Below are 19,314 nucleotides of genomic sequence, written 5' to 3'. Positions count from 1 at the left end.
CCAATGTATTGAAACAACCTATATCGTCAATTGATTTTCCTGACTTTTATTTTCATTAAGTAGCACTATAAATAATCAAACATCACGAGAGTTTATACAGCCTTGCAAACAAATTAACATCATGAAATGTCTATGGTTTCTCTTCCAACTATAAAAATATTGTTCTAGCGCTGCTAGTAACACTAAGAAATTTTGCAGCAATTCCGATAACATGTTCTTGATCATACCTCTCTAGCCAAGTCATAACACAGACTCTCCGACCCACCCGAAGGCACAAGGTTAAAGAAACTGGACCGAACCGCCGCAATAGCAACACTGACGAGAACTGTGCTTGAGTCCTAAGGGCCATCACCGGCCACGGTACAGTCCTTTTCTAAGGAAGTATGCCTTGTCATCAATGGGAGGAGCTAGACCTCCATCTTTTCGTATACCTTCCAGGGTGGCGAGAACCAACCACCATGCCGATATATATATTACAATGCCGATATATATATTACAAATTCTCATTACGAGATGCCCGCCTTCCGGGGTGATCATCTCTGTAGTCAAAATTTATCATCTTGTTATTATCTCTTCATCAGGGACATGACGCAGCAGCCAGCGTATTATCTCATCGATAACGATGGTGCATCCCTCAATGTTATTACAAGATAATTTCTCTGGAAATATAATTTTTTAAGATGAAATTTTAACACTCCATATAAAAGCATTTTAAAGTGAGTCCTTATGAAACATTATAAAATGAGTTTTTATGAAACATTACGAAGTATTATGAAGTCAATTGATAGATGACTTGAATCAATGCAGCAGACAGAGGTATACATAACTTGATGAAAAACTGTAGCATGAAGATGTCATTATGATTCATTTTATTTCCCTCTGATTCCATCGCCGCTTTTTTAAAACCGATGAGCAAAAATAATTTTTTCCGACATAAAAAAAAATGGAGATAAAAGAATGCAATGGTACTAAAAAAAAGACACAAAAACAGCTTTCAGTCTAATTTTATTCCAATCCAAATGATATGAAAAATGAATCTTGCAAGTGGCCGAGTAAAGAAAATCCAGATTTCCTTCAGAAAATGTCATTTGCCTTTTTTTTTGGACCCATTCCAGAGAACGGATTGAAAAAAAAAGTATTTATGAGGAAGAAAAAGGTGATAAATCACGTTTCATCCAAAAACTTTTGCGACTGAGGCAGAAAAAGAAGCATCCTTAATTGTTGTTTGCTTACTGCTTTTCGAATGTAGGTGAAACTTGCATTTGATGAATAGTGGTACGAATAAGAGAGATGGCTTTCATTTTTCATTAAAAATTCATAAAGACGATTTAAAAATAAATGACACATTTGATACCAAAGGATATAAAATCGAAATAGTTGAAAATAATATTTTTTAAAAACGGTTTCGTTGCATGTGTGGAAAAATATTAAGTATTTAGTGAAATAAAATGCATTATCATGTACTTTTATTTAACCTGTTCCCTTCATATTTAAAAAAAAAGGAAATACTTAAATCTATTTTAGGCTCCCTTTTTATTATGGTAAGGTGTTGATATTTGGTTTACTTATGTATTCTCGATAAAGATACACTATATAAAATAATTTTTTCGGTCATAAAAAAATGGAGATAAAGGAATGAATGGTACTAAAAAAATGGTTCTAAAATATATATATTTACTTATGTATGCCGGCGTCCTGGCATAGGGGTAGCCTGGTCTTCCACATGATCTGTGTGTCCCGGGTTCGAGTCCTGATTCGGGCATGGTTATTCATCTTCTATGTTCTATCTTTGCAGTGTTTGAATGTGCCCCTCCCCTCTGTCCACGCGAATGTGACGTATGAAGGCGCTAAGTTGTACTCTTGGCCCAAGTTGGCGCTACTGAACAAACAAGAGATGCTCACTCGGCTTAAATCGCTGACAGATAACTGCCATCTGGTTTGAAAAGTGTCATAAGTCACAACAACATTTACTTACGCATATTTTCAGTCCGGGGGTGTCTGCCATCCCACAGGTCCGAGGTTCGGTCCTCGGGCTGTGCGAGATAGACTCAGCCTTTCATTCCTTCAGTGGTTTGATAAACTGAGGACCAAGCCTGTTTGGGAACTAAACACTGTGTCTTCCTTGTTAGGCTGACCACCTAACCGGACATCGCACCCGAGGACCCTAGGTCAAGAAAGTAGATATGGACTCTATAGGCCTTGGTCTTTTAGGGTTGTTGTGCCACTGAGTTTTTATGCATATTTTCAGAGCTCAGTTATTAATAAATTGATGAATTTAACCACATTCTGATTCCATACCCATGGCTACACTTGGAAGTAAATTTCAGAACAAAAAGGATTTTAAGATTTTCTAATATCTATAACAGTGAATTGTAAATTAAAATCTAAAAAAATTACGATGTAAAATATGTTTTAGCATATTAATAAAAGTACGCTTTAAAACAACTTTTATTAAATTTATTCAAAGTTCTTCTGTGCTTTTTTTCATTATTTGTGCCTGTTGATTAACATTATTATTTACTTAAGTCTTTAAAAAGTCACTTTTTCTGTTAAAGTCTCATCGAAGAATCTTGAAAATAAGCTTGATATAAGAGTTTAAATGAAAAGTTCTCTCCTGCATTACTTATCTTGGATTCTTAAATAGTAGAAAATAAATTTCTGTTTCTTATAAATATTTAAAAATGTCACATGCAGTAAAATTTCTGTTTTACTCCGTAATCAAAAACTCTTCTGCTTCTGCACGACGTTTTTCTTCTTGTTATGTAAAAATATATATAAAAAATTAAAGGAAGTTATAAATTTTGATTGCAGAAATAAAAGGACAGGAAGTCATTCTTAAATATGATTTCATCATTATACTTATTGTAACACAGACTTCTCATTTTATAGCTGTACTTTAAAAGCCACGAAAGTCTAAGGGTCATAAAATAAAAATAGTTCAGCAGAAAATAGTTTTCCTTGTTAAAAATTGTTTCCCTTGTCTTATCCAATATTAACTTTAATTCTCTAACTGAATATTCTTTGAATACTTGTTGACTTAATATGCATTTAATTCTCTTTACTCCGATCCGATTTTTCATGCTGGGACTGCAGTTTGTGCTCAAACCCTTAATAATCATTTAAATTTATTAATACTGAAAAGACGTCTGTTCAATGGATACGTGTGAGATGTACTTACCCTTTCGTTAAGTGTGATTGATTGAATTTAGGTGGTTCGTACTTTGTTTGTTAGAGACGTTCGCCCAGATGCTTTTTTGGGGAGGGGTGAGGAGCAGGGAGAATTTCTAATGAGCTTCAAAGGACATCTAAGTATATACTTGGTTAACAGCTGTCACTAAGCAGGATTCTCTTTTGTATATGAGCTCCTAAAGAACACAATCAGTAATTGCAATTTTTAAGGAGGCAGGGGTTTCCTTTTTATTTTCGGAAGAAAAACTCGGACGTTTAAGTCTTCTGATGTATCTGAACTCAAATAAGCTTAGGAATCAGAGAGTTAAATGGTTTTGAGGTGCTTACAGACGGAATCTCAAATTAGAATGTCTAAAATTGCTTATCAAAAATTTAAAAACATGACGTAGTTAGCGAGACGTAAACTTTATAGAATATTAGAAAGGGTTGATCATTTCGTTAAATGGATTTAATTTAATTAAGTTATTTAGAATCCTTGTTTTGAAATTGCATGAGGTCTAATGTGATACAGTTCTCATATTTTGAATAGTGATCATGCGACAACATTCTTGAAATTTCTATGCTCCACACCGTTCATTTAAAACAATTTCAATTCGTCTAAAATTTGCTTAATCTTTTGTATCCTTAATCTACTTAATAAGTCTTACTTTATAAGAATATTTTTCTGCTTTTGAATAACAATATATCAAATCAAATAGTAAAACTTTCTTACTATCAAAATATGTGCCGTCTCGACAAAAGTGTCAGTACTCACATTCTGAGTTACTGTATTGTTGTGATAAATTTTTATTTCGAATTTTTAACAGCCTATTTTCTAGACAGCATCTAGACTTCAATTAAACATTTCGATTATAAAAATTTCCCGACAGATATATTCTGTGTATTTTTAGGGCAATCTAATGTTTGCTTTTTTAAAATCGTGATATTATTTGGAAGTTTTGTTGCTATCTAAGAACTTAGTAAAATCTATAAACTTTGCACGTATGTGCATTGCTTTTTGTATTCTCTTTTTACTGTTTAACTCTTCCAGTATATCAAATATCAGCATCGTATTTTAACTTTAACATAAAAATATGTGATGATATGAATTAAAGCAAATAAAAAAAGAAAGAAAAGTGTTGCTGGAAAAGATGGAGAAAATGTACATTGTAAAGAATATAACTGATTATTTCTAATATGCGTTGCAGTAAATATAATTATTTCAAATTATTTTTGCAGTAAAGTAATACGTGATATCTAGTATTTCTATTATCTCCCTTTTTCGTGCTTCCATCAATGACATTGAATAGATGGCATTATGCTTTTAGAATATATCAATCGGTAGGAAATTATTGAAAATTTCATTACAATAATATTATGCAAATAAAAGAAAAAAAATATACGAGGTATTAAATTTTTTTTCATAGGTAATATCAAAATAAAGGTTTCATTCAAGTTTAACTAGTTTAAACTTTTTTGTTTATTAGATTAAAAAAATTAGATGTAGATGTTTATGTAGAATTATTAAACAGGAAAGAAAATTTGGATAGAAGTTTCCAATTCATTTCCTGCCATTCTCTCTCTTGATGACCATGAATTAATCTTGTACTGGGAAGAATGGAAACGAAAAAGGAGGAGAAAGATGAAAACGACAAGCAGACTAAGTTCTTCCAAAGGAGGAAAGTAAATAAAAGAAATGCTTGTTTATTATTTCGACACCAGCGATGAATCGTTAAAAAAAGTGCGAACCATCACCAATCGAAATAATTGATGAAATCTGAAGATTACCAAATAAAACCGAAAATGCAACTCGTCTTGGCATCTTAGGCGTTCTTAGTCTTGGTTTCTTGAAGTAATCTAAAAATCGCCAAGCAAAATAAAATTAAGCAGCAATGGGCCATAAAATTAAATAAATACTTACTATTAAAGAATGTATACCTTCTCAACAGTAGTAGACAAGCAATAGTACAATTAGTGAATGAAGTTTTTTTTTTCTGATAAACAGTAAAGTTTAGAAACTACGATAGTAATCTTATAAGAAGGCAAATATTATTCGAAGTTAAATGCCACCACACAAGCAAGAGCGTCTTTTTCATATGCAATATATAATATAATTTATCAGAACGCTATTTAATTTTTTTTACTAAAAGAAAAAATGGCACGTTATAATTTTGAATTATCTGCATGATTCACCCTAATTCCTTTTCTGATTGTGGTTGATAAATATATGACCAATAAATTTCACACACTTGACTAATCATCAAAACATATGTCCAATTAATTTCACACACATGACCAATAATCGAAACACATGACCAAATAATTTCACACACATGACCAATTAATTTCACACACATGACCAATTAATTTCACAAACATGATCAATAATCAAAACACATGACCAATTAATTTCGCACACATGACCAATACATTTTCTTGGTAGTAATATCTACTAACAGCATAGCAAAGGAAGGGCAGGAAAGTTCCCAAAATATAGATTCAACCTTCGGGAAGCTTCCTGTTTTGACAACAACGTGATTTCATTGTATTGCTTTGGGCGATTCTATCGCTTAGGGCCATCTGTAACAAGTAGAGAATTTATTGGGTGCATTTTATTAGAAGAATGCAGTTTATTCATAATGATACATTAAAATCTTGCACGGAGCCCTTTTTATACCTTGAATCAGAATACACTGGTTTATACAAGAGGATGATAAGGTTCAATCAATTGCTTAGGTTTTCTTTTTGCAGGAGGGATATTTTGATAGTTGTGAACTAAGTAACAAGATTACCACATTCTCCAGATAGTAATTCAAGAATTCCGGATCTGACTTTTTAATATCTCCTACAAGAAAAATAAATAATTGTCGTAGTTTGTTTATAATTCTATTTAAAAAGGGAAGTCTTTTTTTTTTTTTACTGTTTATAATTTTCTCAAACCATTATTGATGTCGCAAGAAATATAGTGCAGGATATTGCAGGAAATCCAAATAAAATACATTTGTCTGTATATGTGATAGAAAGGATTAATAAAATGGAATTACAAAGAGTTTTATTTTTATGTTGAATTTTTATACCCTTATTATCATTTTTCCTGTAAAACATTTTGCGATAAACATGCAACTGATTTTTGATATGATTTAGTACTCTATATTTTTTTCATCCGCTTGGAAATAGAAATTCGGGGCATGATTTTTTTCTTATGTTGGTTTTTTTAAAACCTTCATTTGACAGAATTGCCGAAATTTAGTTCAACTATCCGAAAAACACAGTTTTTTTCTTTTGGTATAACTATGAGTCAGCATCGATTCTTAAAATAAAATAGAAGATCTGAAGTTAAATTTCTAAATACCTTTACGATCTGAAAAATTAATTGCAGATAAACAATAATAATTTTTTTAAAACTTTCAGTTATTTTCAATAATTAAAATTATTTCTTACTTATAAACTAACAGAATCCAAGGGACTTCTGTAATAATGAGATGGATTCAGCAAAAATTAAAACCATAATAATCTAAACACGTATATTCTAAAAATGAAAAGAGAGAGTTATAAAAATAATTTTCATGATTTTTTTGGTTTCCTGATTTGGAATCTTGCTAAATCGATGAAGAATTAAAATTCCTCCCAGATTCCTGTAATTAGAATGTTGGATGTAGGAATTCTCATTCAAATTCCTAAAATTTTTCGGAAAAGGTGATGAATTTTTAAAAGTAAGTAAAGTGCGTAAAATATTTAAGATAAATTTATTTAGAGCGACAATTATTTGCCGCCTTCGACGGTGTGCAATTTTTTTCATAAGAATTAAGAAGAATGCGATGAGCAAATACGTACGAAAAATCATCTCAAAAGCACAAAACATTAAATAAAAAACACCTGCCTATAAATGCGATACATTTTGCTGAGCCTGATGTCATGTGTACATATGTAGGGGCCGCGATGGCCTATTGGTAAAGTTTCGGCTTCGAAACCGGAGGGTTTCAGTCTCGAGACACGATTCCGCTGAAGAACCGTCGAGAAAGCGGGTCTGGTGCATGTTAAATCCATCGGGGCCAAATGTCCTCTTTCTGGTGTGGTGTGTAAATTGGAGAGGGGGTGACAGCTCAGGTGTCGTCCTCGTCATCTGACCACGGTTCAAAGTTACGAGTTCCGTCCCAAAATAGCCCTAGTGTTGCTTTAAAAACGGGACGTTACTATAACTAAACTAACCCAAATTCCCGCACTTGAGCGTGATAAAATTTGGTACTCTGATTTAGATATCTATCTATACAGTTGAATACAATCATCAAAATATTTCTGCTTAAAGATGAATGTACATTGAGGAAGTCACAGAACTAACATAATATGCAAGCTTTCAACAAAATAAGAAAATAACTTTTTGTTATAAGAGAGTTCATAGTTTTTCTTTTAAATTAAATCCTGTTTCAGATTAAATACAGATTAAAATATCAGTAATTCGATACATGACTGCAACACATCATTGGATGCTAAAAGATTAGTGAAAATTATGCGGTTTTTACACTCGGCTATAAGACGGTCAGTAGGCAGCGCATGCGCAGAAAGGGACTGATTTATGTCTGCAGCAATTTCATAAGACAGATTGAGGGATTCCATGCTTGGCTATAAATTGCCGTTTTGGCGTCCTTGAATTTTTTTTCACTTCATATCGTATTAAAATGATGGATATTTACACAAAGTAACATGGTAAAAAAAATCAAAATACTTCAATTTGGAAAAGTATAGATAAAGAAATAAAAAATAAAATGAAAAAAAAAAAAAAAAACACAGCAGCAACAACTCCGCATCAGAAAGAACAAAGAACAAACAAAAAAAATGTCGGGATTAATGATAATTGATCAATTTTTTCATATTGAAAAACAGTCAAATTCTCCAAACGCATGCGCAGTAAGAAAAAAGTATAATACAGCGGCATGTTGTTGTTCCATCGGAACAATTTTTGTCATCGACCGAACATCATTTTTCAGCCTTTCTACGCATGCGTTGCATACTGACCGTCTTATAACTGGCCGAGTGTAAACTCGACATTAATTCATAAAGAATAACATAATAAATCCAGTTTTTCATTTTTTTCCTTTGAGAATTACATGTATAACATAGCTTAGAGTCTAACTAATTATCTATACAAAAACAGAATAGTATATAAAATAATACACATTAGTACAGTATAGTGTACAATAACATAACAGACATGAACATTAGTAGCAGAGTAATATGCAAAAACAAAATTCTTGTGTGTAAAATTTGAAATTATCCGCGAAATTTCGGAATTTATTACATCAATATTTGCATTAAACAATCATAAATCTACTTCGAGAATATTCAATATTAAGTCCACAGTTCATTACATTCTGCATAACATAACTAGCACTAATATAAATTTCATTAAAAATGCATTTCAAGTTTTTAAATGTTGATAAATAAGCATCACTCACATGTCAATAGTTTGCTATAACTTGACTTCTAATTGACATAGAGACAAAATAAATATACCACGGTAAGCAGAAACATATCTATTTTTTGAAAATGCAAAAAATAAAAGTTTTCTTCAAAATTCATGTTTTTAACCTAGTCGGATACTTTAAGTTAGAATTTTTTTTTCATTTTTTATACAAGCAAATAAATTATAATTATTTATTATAAAATTTATTTATTGTTTTAAATAAAATCAAACTTTCTGTGTTTTTGTATCACCTTCAGTGTCCTTTTTCCATCATGATATCAAATAATCCAAGGTCGCATAACATAATTTAAAATTTACCCTAAGTAAAGTATAAAAAAAATAAAATGTATTTTTTTCATTTTAATAAGTAAGTTCAAAGGGACAGTCCTTTTGAAAGTTGCAAGATTACTGACAGCTTTAAACTATTTTTGGAGCATTATATCCAGTAACGTGAATAGTGTATAAAAAAAATAAAGATATTTATTCAATTTTGTTTTTACATTTTTTTTTAAATACTAGTCCAATTTTTCTTCCTTCTTCCATTCTGTAGCGTATTGTGCTTATATCAAAGGAGAAGCTCATTTTTTTCTCTTTCATCCAAAACACTTCTTTCTCAATTTCAAACCAAATCCAATTACACATTTATCGGTTTTTCACGCGTCGGCCCGTCTTTGTCGTCTTTTTGGCATTTGTCCCCAATGATAAATGGATTCGAAAGCATTTTCTCCTCACTCCCCTCCTCCTGCGTCTTCTCTCTTCGACAGAGTACAGAAAGGATCTTCCACACCCCCTGTCTCTACCCCCTCTCCTGCTGATCTTTCTCGGTCTTTGTCCAACTCCGCCCGGACTAATGGCTAGAGTGTAGTAGCTGCTGTGTTCTATTTTAGTTTTCTTTCTTTTTCTCTTTTTCTTCCTTCACTAGCCTGCTTCACCTTGTAGTAATGCTACTGGGCCATTCGACGAACAAGAAATCGAGAAATTGGAATGAAATGGAGAAAAGTCAAGAAAATAAATCCTAGTTCTAATGTATGTCAGTAGATGGCGGGAGTGCACTTTTCTGCGATTTAAACTCTCGCAAAGAAAATAATTCCTTAGTATCGGAATTTTGTGATGAATGGATTCTTTTTGACCATATTGTGTTGCTGAAACGAAGTATATTTGGATTATATTTTATTAAAAGATAAAAAAAAGAACAACGCAACATTTTGATTCATCTGTATATAAAGCTTAGTAAGCACTGTAATTTTAAAAAATTCGATCTTGCTCAGGTTTTGAAAGAGCCAAGATAGTTTAAGCAATACATTTCCGGAGAGGAGAATTTTAAGTTCGAACTCGGTTTTATTAAATATCTATTTTCTTTATGACCTGATCATGTTAAATCTGAAGTTAAAGGTCCTCCTGTGGGCAAGTCTCCGAAGTTCGGTGAAGAAAACGCCGTTTCAAGAATATCTTCGTCATCTGAAGAATGTTTTCATCAATGAAGTCCGTCTCGAAATAATTTACTTGTTGTTTCAAACGGAAACGTTAGCATAGCTAAACTAGGCACTTTTTGGTAATATGTTTTTTTTCCGTTGGAATTGTTCCTATATTTGAATTTAAAGCACAATGCTTTAAAAGATGAAATTTGATAAGTGGTCTTAGAGAAAATATTACGGTTCTCCAATAAATTATGAACAAATTCCGTCTATATATATTTCTTAAATACGATAATTTTCTCAACGAACTAGATCAATGACATAAAACGTACAACTTCATTCCCTTAATTTTAGATGGAAAATTATCCAACTTTGACCCAAAACTGCCATTAGAGTGACTATTTGTCAATTTGTGTAAGTGAATACTTGAAGTCAAAAGCCAAAATAACAAGATATATGAATTTTGGTCTATGATATTTAAACCAGAATTATGAACCAAAGTCAAACTTTGGATAAAATTGGTGTACTGCAAGAGTTATGATTCTTAAGCGCTAACACGTTTCTCTAAAATATACGATAAAATTAAGCTCTAATAGTGTCATATTAAATATATGAGGAAATCAAGAGTAAAATATATATTGTTAGCTTTATTAAATTGTTTATTTTATATTTTTATATTTTACTTTTATAAAGGAAATTATAGAGTATCTGATCTAGGTTTTCCGGATTGGAGTAATCGTTTATAGGTTACCTATCATTCTCTCCTACTGGAGAGGGGGAGGGCATCTCAAAAATGAGGATGATAAGCTTCAGGTAGAAAAATGTGGGAATGGCTACTTCCTATCAATGATAGGACATACTTCTGAAGGGAACGTTTGTACCGTGGCCGGTGATGGCCCTTAGGACTCAACCCTAGTTGCCTCCACTATTGCTGTCGTGGTGGTCTGTCCATTCATGTCTTCTTTGTATGCCTTATGGCGGGTTGGAGTAGTCAATTTGTGACTACCGATCAGTCTGTATAATTGGATAAAGCGATTATCTTCAAGAAAGTGATACATGTTTCTATAAAATGGTTTGACTACTTTATTCAGCTGCTGAGAGGAGGGGTAGTTTTCCTAAAAAATATTTTCTATAAGATGACGCACATGTACTGAAATATAAATTCCTACTTTTATAAGACACTTCAATTTTGGAATTATGGAAGTGTAATTTGGTGTTAAGGGGGTAGCTACATGAAATAATAAAATAATTTGATAAAAATTGATGAAAAGGGGGGAAGTGTTGAAAATTTGAATTTTTTTTTAATTTAGAAAAATTAATAAAAACGATATTTGATTTTGGAAAATGTAACCATATTAATTTTTTTATATATGTAATTTTAGTAAAATTATAGTGTGGAATTTACTTTACCTTATTTCAAAAAAATTCCATAAAGGAAGAAAAATGCTTGAATGTAAATATTGATTTGCTGAATTTTAAGCATAGATAGGCGAGCATCCTATTTCCTTCCTAAAAAATACATTGGAATTTTGGCAGCATAAGACACTGAGTGCAAAAAGCAAAAATATGTAAATGAATATGTTTTTTTAGAAACATATTACGAAAATGCATCTTCCACAAGCTAAACATCTGCCCTCTTCCTTTGCGAAAGACTCACGACACTGCAGTAATGGAACTGTTATTAAGCTTAATAAAAATATGTCATCGGTTTTTTTTTCTGTTCTCAAATGAATGCGTCTCGGTTTACATTCTTCTTTAAAACGTTTTAGAAAGCTCACTGATTTCATTTCGAGATTTATCGTTTTTTCTTACGAAAAGAGCAGGAAAATGACCGGCTAAAAATCCTGATCAGAAAAAAAAAAAAAAAAGAATATCAGTATAATAAATCATCCATGCACTGATGAGTGAGTATTGCAGGAAAAGCATCAATTTTTTGACAGGGTAGGGAAAAAAATAAACGTGAAGCCTAGAAGGATATATGGTTTTCCTTACATGATGGTTTTTGAATGAAATTGTGTATGATTGTCTGGGGAAAAGAGAATTTTCATTCTCATGGCGTTGTGGAATAAACTTTTGAATTTCAGAGTTGTGTTAAGAAGTTTTTGAATTCAGCAAATTGATGAATCGATCATTGTAATTTTATGATGTAGTCGCGGTGAACATACAGCCTTTCTTTACAATGAAATAATGCTCAAAATAGCTATGAGGGTTGTTTTGTTTCAACTTCTAAATAAATTAAAAGCAAATTTGGTATGATGTACAAACATCAAAGAAAATATATCCTTTGTAGTTTCCTTTAGATTCTTCGTATATATACCAAAAAACTGAAATTGAAGGGAAAAAAAAATGCAGTTATGATATAAGTGACTAATTATAAGTGATAGTTTCTAAATACTTTTGTTTTCTCAAAATATTATAGAAGAGAATTCGACACTATACTTTTAAAATTCTTTACTGCATTTTAAACTTTATGTTATACAATGAATTGATTTCTATTCATTTCTACACAGAAGTAATACATATTCAAGTAAAATTTTTAATAATGTATTACAAATTAATGAGATTTGACTCCTGATTGTGTATTTACATCCATGCATGGTTGGGACATTACGTTCATGTATGGCTTATTTTTTGTATAGTTTATTGTAATCTATGGTTTATTTATTATTGTGATCATAAAAAAAATGGACTCACTATTTTAATGAATCTTCACATTTAAGACCTCCCCGTGTTCACCCTCCCTCCGAAGAAAGCTCTCTATCCCTGAAAACATGGTAACTAAAAATCATTTTGAGCTAGATGGGGGAAATTTGGCGAATCTTCATACCAGATTTGAAGGGTTTTTAAAAAATACTATCCTGAACAAAATCCATTCATATGAAGCCTGTATATCTGAGTACAAGTGAAGATGTTAATAACAAAACTCAAAACTGGATAACTGAAATACATATTCAAGTAAGGTTCAAGTAATTCAACTCTAAGATTATACAGATTTAGAATCTGAAATGAAAACCTGTATCAAATACTGAAACAAATCCGTCTGATGAGTTTTGCATGCACATAAAATTCAATATGAAATATGAATGTAATATGAATTCATAATAAAATGCCATAGTTCCATAATGCTAGGAAATTTAATAATATGTAATTTAATAATGTTAGGCAAATGAAATTTGATTCATTATTTTAGCATCTAAAATATACATTCGAATGAAATTTTGAACTATATCTGTTAGAGGGCTGACTATTTGTCTGCCTAAATTTTCCCAATCCTGTAAGAACGATAATTCCAAAATATAATGAATTAAATATATGAAATTTGGCATGTGATTTTGTGATTACAATTGCATTTATGTGTCATAATTTATTTGTAATTTCTCTATAAAAAGATGTTCAAAATATATATTTTGTTTTCAGGTCTTTGTGCATTCTAGCGATTAATCGCCAGAGACTCTAAAAGGTCTTTTTCATAGCTTCTGTTCACCAGAGATGTTTTCAATAATATTCAAACACATTTATTAGAGAGTAAATTAAAAAGCTTCTTCGAGACTATTTCCACCGGTTTGTGATAGAATTTTTGCTAGCTACTCATTATAAATTTTACACTGAAAATACTGAAAAGAATTGTAGTGAAAGCTTATAAGCCAGTTAACAGCTACGCTACAAGGGCAATTGCTCTTGTATTGTGGTCATGTTACTGGGCTGAGAACCGCAAGGTCTCAGCCCAGTAACCAAGTTCCCAGGTTCTATCCTAGCTCATGCTAATCCACCATATTGGTGGCCTCGGACGATGAACCTTCATCCTTCGTACAGCTGTAGTGACGCCATCTACCCACAGAAAACGAAAGTCGACAGATTCGCTTGACGCAACAGCAACCACTCACACACACGCTCGCAAACTCAAATGGTACAAGCACGTTAAAGCTCAACAGCCACGATACACCACCACTCAACAGCCATATCGTTTATCTTACCTCGGACTCCCTGGAAGGAGAGTCTGTAGTGAAAGCTTATAAACCAGTTAACAGCTACGCTACACGGGCCATGTTACCGGGCTGCGAATCGCTACCGAATCACTATATGCTTACATAGACTACATAAATAGATTTAAGAATACTAAGCGTATGCAAAATTTTTCTTGTAGACGATAAAACTAGAATGAAAGATAACCTACTACATCAAAATGAATAATAATAAATAAATCAAAGTAAAAAAGTACATCAAAATTGAACTCCTCACATCCAAATAAATTGGATATTAGAACTTCACATAACGAAAATATTGATTTTAACTTGGATATAATATATAAAATTGAGGAGGTTGAAAATGAAATGAAAAAAGTAATTAAAAATGAATAAGAAATATTTCATTAGGATAGGGACCGAAGAAATTCCTAGAATCCAAAGAATATTTAGAGTAATAATACCATGATCCGTAAATAACCAGAGTAGAATTCCTGGAAGTCAAATATATGTGCTTACAGAGATGATGTAGTGAAGGAAAACATTTCACCCGAGAGCTAAAATTTTGAGTATACATAGAAGACTTTTACTTTAATAGGATCTATTACGATGCTATCTGTAACGATAATTTTGTCTACAGGAAAGGTTTTGTTCGATATAGAGGAAAATGCTCCCCTGAGAGCTACAAGCTTTAAGAAAGTGATGAAAACCCTTTTGAAAAATCCATAAAAAAAGTTCACGTCGTGACTTGATAAACATTTTGCAACAACTTTTATGTAGAAAGTTTACTTGTCTAGTATGCTTGCTTTGTTTTTAAGATTTATTCTGCTAGCAACTTATTTTTTGAAAAAATATGCAATCTTCCTACAATTTATTTTTTGTTAGCTGATGTACCTGCCTTTGTTTGGGATGAAATTAATTTCATATTTTTTATTTATGAAATTTTATTAAATATTTATTTAATTAATAAAGAACAAAATCTGATTAAAATCTTTGCAAGCTCTCAGTAGCTGTGAGCAAGATTTTAAATAATTACAATAACTATTTATAAAAAAGGTTAAAATTTATTTTAAACAAGGGGGTTCCAATACTTTTTGGCATACTCTATCATAAACGTTTCGTGCCAGAGAAACCTCACATGGATCTGGTGTGCAACAGTTACGAAATATTTTTTGGCGTGAATTTAGCCTTTTTACTGAATCTATTGTGTCATTCTTGGCGAGTTATTTGGCGATTAATCTCTGGCATGTGTTAATAGTACTGAAAAATTAAATTTCACACTATTTTTTACCCGACTGAAAAAAAAATTAACACGTAACTGTACTTGCATTTAGAAAATCTTGTACCAAATTTGGTATATTTACTCATTGCGTTTTTGAATGTTTCTGGAAGGACAATCAACCGGCAGACAGTCGGTAATTGAATTTGACTCAGAATATGACAAGTGGCAGTATTATAGATGTTAAATCAATATACCGAATTTTATCTATATAGCTCACTTCGTTTTGTAATTATTTGTAATTATTGTTTTAACTTATATTCCAACAGCTGGACAGACGAACTTTCTCTGAACAGATTTTACTCAAAATTTGATAGAAAAGATAGATTGCAGCAAATTTTGTCAAAATATTGTATGCGCCTAGTTTAAATCATTTTTGAGTTAGCTTTGTCACAGACAGACATTTTACAAAAATGTATTTTTTGAATTCAGAGATGTATTACACATGGAAATTCATCAAAATCTCGAGTTCGAATTTTTTGACGGTTACTATACTTTCTCTATACTTCGTATAGGAGAAAGTAATAAAGATTTATGTGACAGTTGTTGCAGAATACTTAGTGGAAATGTTATCACAACAAATATAAAAATATAATTAGCACTTATCCAAATCCTTACATCCTTATAACCAAATTGCTTTTGAAAGTGTAATATTTTTAATGAAATTGATTCATTTAAATAAAGTATTAAAATTACAAACTGTACATATCTGCAACTTCATTTTTAACTACTGCCATCTTCAACTTCATTTTTAACTACTGCCATCTGCAACTTCATTTTTAATGTAAAAACATTTAATATGAAAAACTAAAATACAAAATCGTTTTATTGTCTGAAATAATTTAATTAAAATTAACATTTTTAATTAAAATGAGAAAATCTTTTACACCAAAGGATTTTAAAATCCCTGGAGAAAATATGGTTTTGAAAGAAAATTATTTTTAAAGCCCAATGAATTAATTTTTCTCTCTATAATGACAACTAGTTTTTGAAGAATGATACAAGATTTAGTTATATATTGTGAGTAGCAATTTACATATGCGTTTACAGCATAGAATATGAAGGCTGTTATTTTCACAGAGAATTTAAATTACTAAAGAGATTCAAAGGAAAAGTGTTGGGAGATTTCTAAAGATTAGGAATCATCGAAATAATTTTTCGATTAATGAGATATCAATCATTCAATCAAATAAATGAGATGTCATTCAATATAAATAAGCTGAAACAAATTTTACTCAAATATCTATGTTTTCTATATTTTCGATATTCCATATTCATTTCCACTTTAAATTCAGTTCATTATACAAATCTTGGGTATTTCCATAATGTAGGCTGGGTTTACATTGCACAAACGCAATGAAACAATAATCACAAAAAAAATCAAGGTTTATAATTAATAGAAATGTTAACTATTTAATAAATTGTCATTAGAAAACTTCTTTTTTGTTCATATTATTTGTGAGAAAATTTTAATTAAAGCTGTCGAATATTGTCGTCCAGTTTTATTTATGTAGATGATACGGATTAAAAGGTAGATTAAATATTTCTTTTTGACTTTTAAACTTTTAAAATTTTGACTTTTAAAATATTTCTTTTTGACTTTATTTTCGAAATTTTATTTGGATTATGTAAAGCATTTTTTCATAATTAAAGAATTAATGTAGTATGTACAGAAATAGTTTTTTTTAGCTTCATGAAGTTTAAAAAATATTATGCAGTTCAAAATTTATTTATTTCAATGATTTTAGTTTTTAATATTTGTAAGCTCGGCAGCTTGATTTGCATATTCTGGTACTATGCTTATGGCAGATTATGATTTCATTTACCTTCAGTTATGAATTTGATTTATTTATAAAATACCAATCGATAAAAAACCCGATAAAAATTGCTTCTTAAGTAATTATATAGACAGTTAAAACAATACAACTGAAAGGAAAAATCATAATTACAATTTTCAAAATAATCAGAAACATCAATATTGTTCCGTTGAGATCTCGGCTGACTTTTTAGTCAAAAGCGTTCGGAGCTTCACAATAGAATTAAGTGTTCTTCTTATTATTATCATGTGAGAACATGATGTTGTTTTGGTTAGGGAATTTTGAAACTGGAAATCTCATAGGCAATGAATATTGAAGCCCGAAATCGATTAGGCAATGAATATTGAAGTTTGCAATCGTATAGGCAATGAATAAAGCATAAATGGCAATTTTCATCATCGTCTTTTTATCGCATATATTTTTTTACTCGCTTTTACCAATATTGCATTATTATTATGTATACTTCTTTAAAAGCAGATGCGTTTTTAAAAGGTTGACCTGCTTTTACCAGTATGGCTTTATTCTTACGTATGTTTCTTTGACAGCAGATGCGTTTTTAAAAGTTGACTTAGAACTATGACATCATAGCTATTATTTCATCTCAAAATCGGCCGAGTTCCAAAATTTTGTTTACCAGCTAGAAAAATTGAAAATTAAAGTTTAAAAAATTATCATTATGTATATATATACCTATATATATAGAGAGAGAGGGATAGAGACGGATAGAGAAGTCTCGTGATTGTTTCAAACCAGTTTAAATTAGTTAATGACTTAAATTAATTAAGACAAATAATGACTTAAAAATATTAGTGTTCTCACATGATAACTTGAAATTTGCGTTCTTAGATTTAATTTTAATTTTTTCTATTTTTTTACTTTTCTCGTTATCAAAGTACATAAAAGGAAAATTTTACAATCGTAAAAATATTAAGTTCAAGATTTTTGAAGAATCTCCATGTTTCATTTCTCAATGAGTATGAAAAAAACACCATTTAGGGATTATGTTTGTCTGTCTGTGAACACGATGACTCAAATATGCTTTGAGATAGACAATTGAAATTTAGCATGTGATCTCTACTCAATTTTTTATTCTACTTTTATCAAATCTATTTATTTTTATTTTCGATCTATTTTTATCAAATTTAGATTGAAATCCATTCAATAGAAATTTATCTGTCCTGTTGTCTGAATATATGTTAATATACTTACTAAAAAATGAAGAAAGAGCAAAGATAAAATTTGATAGTCAGGATTACCATTTAAAATTTAAACATGCTTCAAATTTTGAACCGAATTCGTTGAGGAATTGGTCATCCATGTACTTTCAGAAGCATATAAATACGGAAAATTCAGAAACTCAATGATTTAAAAATACGAAATTTGATACTTGATTTTGCTACCTAGGTGCAGCAAAATACATATTTGGTTTTGACTTTTGCACAAACTACATCCCGCTGAGATACACCACCAAGGAAAATAAGCTCCTCTGAAAACTATTATTCAGCAATGGTATGCGTTTAATAATACAAAAGAACATTTATTACAGAGTATCAGAGAAAAATTCGGGAAGACCCCTCCCATTGGCTTAATCTTGGCATTTGAAGACAATAAATTCCTCTTATTTTATTCTAAAGTTGCTACAATGTTCCATTGTATTAACCAAAAAGATATAAATTTAATTTCTATTTATTCAAAAGCATTTTTATTATAGCTCAGTTATTTTCTTTGTAATAGAAAGAAAATAACTGAGCCCAACAGCTTAGTAAAAGCATTAAAATATTATTATTAATAATATTTAATTATATATTATTATTAATAATGTAATATTATTATTATTACATATGATTAGTTATTTATTACAAAGATAAAAAAAATGTCATAAAAGTGAAGTTTAATACATGACTTAAAAGTTTTAGTTTAACAAACATCATTTTAATGCTATAATTGCAGATGGCATTATTATATATTTAAATATAAAATATTCAAAACTAAAGAAAACCAAGCAATTTGTATTAGTTAGAATGACTAGTCATAAAAAAATTAACAGAAAAATAATTTCAGAACACTTTTCCTTTCATCGACTATTTACAGAGAAAAAAGTAGTAACAACTGTTTCTGAATCTAATATTTACCTTCCCTCTTAGGAAAATACATGTCAGCAAGTGCTTTCAAATTTTTATGGCAAAGTACCATTTCTTTGTCTAGCATTTTT

The sequence above is a fragment of the Argiope bruennichi genome, chromosome 2 (genome assembly GCF_947563725.1).
Source record: "Argiope bruennichi chromosome 2, qqArgBrue1.1, whole genome shotgun sequence".
NCBI lineage: Eukaryota > Metazoa > Arthropoda > Arachnida > Araneae > Araneidae > Argiope > Argiope bruennichi.
The sequence above is the reverse complement of the archived record's forward strand: the minus strand, read 5'-3'. Positions refer to the sequence as shown.